Source organism: Gordionus sp. m RMFG-2023, chromosome 3 (assembly GCF_954871325.1).
Source record: "Gordionus sp. m RMFG-2023 chromosome 3, tfGorSpeb1-WG-v2, whole genome shotgun sequence".
Classification (NCBI taxonomy): domain Eukaryota; kingdom Metazoa; phylum Nematomorpha; class Gordioida; order Chordodea; family Parachordodidae; genus Gordionus; species Gordionus sp. m RMFG-2023.
In genome coordinates, this window is record NC_088777.1 from 14,695,803 (window position 1) to 14,702,085 (window position 6,283).

The window sequence follows — 6,283 nt, forward strand, 5'->3', positions numbered from 1 at the left end:
GTGTCCAGACAAGAGAAATCCCATATTAGAAACTTTCCTTGAAACAATGGGATACGTGACCCCATCAGAACGCCTACTATCGGAAATAAGTCAGAAGGCTCCATTGAGGTAGGAAAACCAGGTGACCTAAGTGCAAGAGATATGATTTGATTGCATTTCAAGTGTCGAGTTTGCCGACCGGGATTACGATTGCAATGTAAAGGATGCAGCGCCATATTGTTATCATCCGTATGACATTTGCTGCATTTATATGGTAATGAAAGGGAATGTTGAGCCTGATACATAGAGCATAGCTGAGCTCATTGTTGTCCAATTCGAGTAAGAGGTTGGTAGATGGAATAACATCTAAAAATTCATATCCCCGATCTTTGATAAGTTCAATAAATGTGGATCTAGCCAATGGTGAGAGACTCGAAATAAGGTAATCAACGGAGTTTTTCACAAGTAGTAAATCCCAATCCTTCTGCTTTACAGAGATTGGGTTGAGATTGCGAAGGATTTTGCCCATTCTCTCTTAGATATATTCAAAAAAGGATCGTGAACCGACAGATGTTGGTCAATTAATATATGTGCCTGAAGGTGGCTAGCAAGAATGCACATATTGAGATCGACAATGGGGATCTTATACCAAGGCCGCCATGTTTGGAAGGAAGTGTGGCTTGATGCCAAGCTATGTCTGTAAATTTGATATTTAAGCAGTCTCTAAGGATGACTATTATTCTGGTTTCGAATCTCACTAAATGCTCCCTAATACGCGTATCTTCATTATTCTTTTAACGGTTATTTTTATTGGTCTATTTGGATGTCTTCAATTATATTAGAGAGTAATTCTAGTGAGGATGTTAACAGGATTAACTTCATCATCTTAAAGGCTAAATGAAGAAAAAAACAATACTTAGTTACTTTTTTAGGGGGAGGGGGGGGGGATATTGATAAAAATAAGACGTTTTATGAGAAAATAGTGGGGAAACTCATTCCCAAGATATATCTTCACAAAATTTAAGGTCTTTATGATTAAGAGTTATTCTCGCTAACTTAGTTATTCGATCAATCGCTTTACCAAGGTCTCCCTTACATATGAATAGCACCTAAATTTATATGCCAACTCTATTCTAGGAATATTAAATTTTATAAATTATTTATTTTAAAATAGATTAATTAAAATAGTCGTAAAAATTGTCATTTGCATATAAATGACACATAAAGAAAACTTTTATTATAATGGTAAACCGATTTATATTCTTATTGGTTGTATTTCAATTTATGATGCCATTATTAGGCAATGTCTCATATAATGAAATCAAGATAATTTTTAAATGATTTTTTTAAAATCTTGGAAGATGAGTTAATCTTAATACTTAGTTAAAATATTTTAATGGAATTATAATCAAGATAAAAAAAAAGAAGTAAGCAATCAAAATAATATTTATATCACAAGATGGCGTAATGTATTTATAAAAATTCTTTTCCTTCAATAATTTATTTTGTTTTAATGGTAATATTGTAGTTAAAAGGCAACCTTTATGGTATTTATAATCTATAAAAATTGATTGAAACGAATTATGGTTTAAATTGGTAGATTTCGAATATATTATTTATATAAATAAATTGAAATTGGTTAAATTTAAAATTATCATCTGTTTCCATCAGTTTATTAAAATGTTATCTATTCTATTCTAGGAATTAATAACTATACATATTTACTATTTTAAAAAAGAAATATGAAATACAAAATTATGTTAAAAATAGATGGGGGAGGGGGGGGGGGGTCATAATTATGAAAAACATAATAATTATATTAAAATATTCCGACTTGTATTTTTTGCCCTAAGAAAAGGAATTCTTTAATATCCAATGTTTGGATTCATATTTTATTGACCAAAGTTTTAAAAAAAGGAGGGTGTTAGGTGAAACAGGTCCACTGGTGGATGTGGTGATTGGAGTAGAAATAAAGGCATCCAATATTTGTGTTTATTAAATTATTTCTGTTTCGGATTGAATGTGTTACTATTGATATTTGCGCGGAAAGTGGTCACACAAGTACAGCCCCAGATGAAAGATTTACCCCTAGCCCATGGAATAGTGAGATCAGGTCTAAGGCCTTCATTCTAAAGGTTACTTTCGGATTCGAGTTTTTTTTTAGGAATAGGCTTAGTAGTTTATTTATTGACGAATGGCGCTATTGATGGTCCTGGCTTTTAATACAATTAAACCCATATCTGCCCTTAGCATTAACTGGTAAGTTTCAATTCAGGAAACCATGAGGTTGGAATATGACGCAGCTCAGTTTATGCCCTAGGATAACTTAGTTGTTTATTAGTTAAAGATTCCCAAAATCTTTAGTCAAGGGTTCCGACTACTCATGGACTCTATTTTATCACTATTTTGAATGAATGTCTTCAAGGGAGAAGTGGGATTTCGAAAAGATATTTTTATGAATTATTTTATCGGGGAAGCTGTATTTATGACATTTCTCTGTTACAGTGCTAGGGCTAGATTCAGTATGCTATCATTGGTGGATATTAAGTTGTTTAATTGTCGAGAAGAAAGTAAAGATGTGGGCAATGTATAAAAGGTTGCTCAAGCAGGAAGTTTAGCTAATATCTAATTAAATGAGCTATCAGGATTAAAAAATTCCCAAAAAGGTTTTAAATGAGAACTCTAAACGTTCGATAGTAAAAAAAAAGAAGATTCAAGAAAAAGATGTAATATTTAAGAATAGAGGCTCTGGTGATGGGAGAATGCTTATAATTGCATTCAAGCGGAATATGTTGTAAAATATTTTGACTAGAGATAAAACTAAGAAAAAATGATATTTTTTCTAATAATTCTGGCTTACTTGCTATTAATATTTTAATTTAACAGATCTCAGTAGAATTCTTTCTTTCCTTTTCAAAATAATAAATGATTATTATCATTTATCTCTCTAAATTTGCTAAATGTGATAATATTTAATAAGAAACATTCTATATAGGGATTTTTTTATTACCACAAGTTGTCCGGCCGAATTTTTTTCTCCAGGCTCGGCCCGATATCGTTTTTAAATAATTTGCCCGGCTTATATATATATTTTTTAATTTGCTCCACCTGTAAAAATTTTACAAAAAGTCAGACTGGCCTGGCCCATTATAGTTTTTAGTATGAATTTTTTGAACATAACATTTATAATATCTACATATAATTTTTTCCCAATGTCAATTAAGGCCCTCATATCTCTCCTTAATGGCTATCTATATGTACAACAATCGTCTTATAAATGTGTCTGATATCTGTATTGTGCATTTTCAATTGGATCATATAAATAACTTGTTTATTTTTTGTGAATTTACTATATTCTTTATAGATTTACTATTCTATACTAGGCCTATTCGAACACGAATAGATTAGTGCATTATTCGTTTTTAATTCTCTTAAACGAATTAAACTATTTACTATTCGTATTCGTACGAATAATAAAATTTACTATTTGTATTTGATTTTAATTATTCGATTTTTGTAAAATATTAGAAAATAATTCACGCGAAAATATATTGACAGATTTTTTTTATTGCATGCACATCTAATTTTAAAAATAAAAAATTATTAAAATAATCTGATGATAATTAACATTCTGGCAGTGTAAATAGAAGGAGGGGCAATCGCCCCTGGCAGCCGAAACTAGACAATTTTAGAGACCGCCTAATTTTATAATTGCTGACAAATTATTTTTAGTCTCTCGTAAAATAAGAATTTTTTGTATATACTGCATTAGTGATCTGCATAGTCTAATTCAAGCCCGGCCCAAAATTTTTTTTTAAAAGTTTTGCCGGCCCGGCTTGAACCCTAAATTTTTTTTATATTTTTATTTTACATAAAAAATTCAACATAAAATTACTAAATTTAGATATATTTAAAAAATTTCCAAGACCCAACCCGACGTGGTCCGAATTTTATTAAAAAATATTAGGCCTGAGCCAGCCTGAACCCGATTTTTTAAAAAGGGTTCGGGCCGGGCCTACTTTTGCAGATCTCTATACTACATACAAGACATTATTCTTTTATTGTAAAAAACCCCAGTATGAATTTCGGAAAAATGTTTGGCATGTCTAGCTATATGTATTATAACGAAAAATTTGATTTATATTTTAGTAAAAAAAAAACTTCATTTATTTTTTAGTTAAGAAATTTGATTTTTTTTCATTGAAAATTTTTTTTTTCTATTTATAAATAATCTTTAAAAACAATTTAATTAAATTTTATATTGGCAAAGGAACAAGATTATCGGTAAGTTAAAAGTATAAATAAATTTATTTATAAAAAAAATTAACTGACCTATTTTGATAAATATTTGGTCTATTTTCTAGTAAAGATCATGTTTTTGTAGCTGTAATAGTTATAAGGCACCTTTTGGATATTCTGATGAGTTTATTTGAAAATAAAAAAATTTGCACTATAGTCTTCGTTTAATACATAAAAGTACTTTAATTTTGATTGAGTTATTATTTTAAACGATATATATTCGATTATTAGGTATTTAGTTTTATATATATTACATAATATGCTAGTTCCAGACCCTTTTATAAATGCTGTGCAGAAGCCATTTCATTGGCCAAAGGATTAAAATAATTTCCATTTTTGGTAACTCATGTCATCTGGTTTGATATATTAACCCAGGCAATTTAATAATGCGCAAGATTTTTTAGATCGCTTTAAAGTAAATGGCTTTCAGAATTCCCTTACGCAGGAATTGAAAATGAAATAAGGAGAGCATTGCCTTCCTTCAGTAACATTAATTTGTAGATTGAAAGTTAGAGAACAATTTTATTATGGAGGAGATGACACACCTAATGATCCTCTAAAAAATATAAGATTGAATTTTTCAGTGCATTACTAGATCAAGCGAGAAATTCGATGTAGGAACGTTTCCAGCAGTTTTCAATGTATTACTAGATTTTCGTTGGAGGAATGTTTCTAGCATAAACTCTGTAAAGATCATATATGATCGATATTCAATATTCTAAAATAGATAGATGCGCCTGAAAACTATCTAAAAAAACTTGTCAATTAAAAATTTAATAGATCAGGATACGATAGAATGTGATATTAATCTGCAAAATCTATTATTTAAATTAAAAACTTCATTAGAAATTTTACGCAATATTAATTGGTTAAATAAAACTTTATCAAATCTATCCATTGAATTAAGGAGTATTTTAATCATTCCAATTACCGTGGCATGTAGTCTCAAAGCTCAAATTAATTAAAATTTATCAACGATTTATGTATGACACAGGACCGACTTATTAATCCCACTTGAATTTTAGTAGAAAATGATATAGCCTCATCATTAGATTATACGAAATAATATCCTCTTTTGCAAAGAGAGGAGAATAAATAAAATCAAAATATTTTAGTCTATGATTATATTTATTTTTATAATGTACTTTACTCATTTGTGATTAAATTTAATAAGTATATATGCTTTTAGTTATCATTGCGAGAAGTACCAAATAAGCTTAGGTGAATCGTGTTTTTTAAGGGGCCGTCAAATTATTTTTTGACCTAGATCGCCAAAATTCTCGGCACAGCGCTGGATATTATATTATTGATGAAATTAAAATACATAATAATTTAATTTATAATGACCAAATTTTAAAGGCAAAGATTTTCTCGTTATAAAACATTAAATCATTTCAGTAAATTAGTTCCAATTTAAAAAGTCCTTCCAAAAAATATCACCTGTCTAATTGATTGGTTATCAATAGAAATGACAAATAATTAAGTTTTATTTAAAAACATATTAAATATTAGTCTGAATAATTCAATTCGACGAATGAAATTAATTTATTGAATAATTTGTGGAATATTCGAATTATTCATTTTATTCGAATCAAATAATTCTTTATTCGCATTTGAACAAAACGAATATCGATTAGAATTTTTCAAAATGAATCGAATTTTTTATTCCAGCACTAATTTATTATTAAAATAGTTTTTAAAAGATTGATTCACTGCTACGGATAATTAGGATCCAACCCAAACATTCTTTAGGAAATTCGCCTAAAAATTTTATTCCTCAAATTCTTTGACTGATCATTTTTAAAAACTATGATAAATTCCACAGATCATATTGATTAAAATAAGCTATTTTTATTTCTATATTTATAATTCAAATGATATAAATATTCATTGTAATATGATTATAAATTCTCTACGATAAAAATAGAAACAATATAATTTTATTGTATAATAATAAATAAGTAAATAATTTATATATTAAAAAACTAGTATTATAATAAAATAT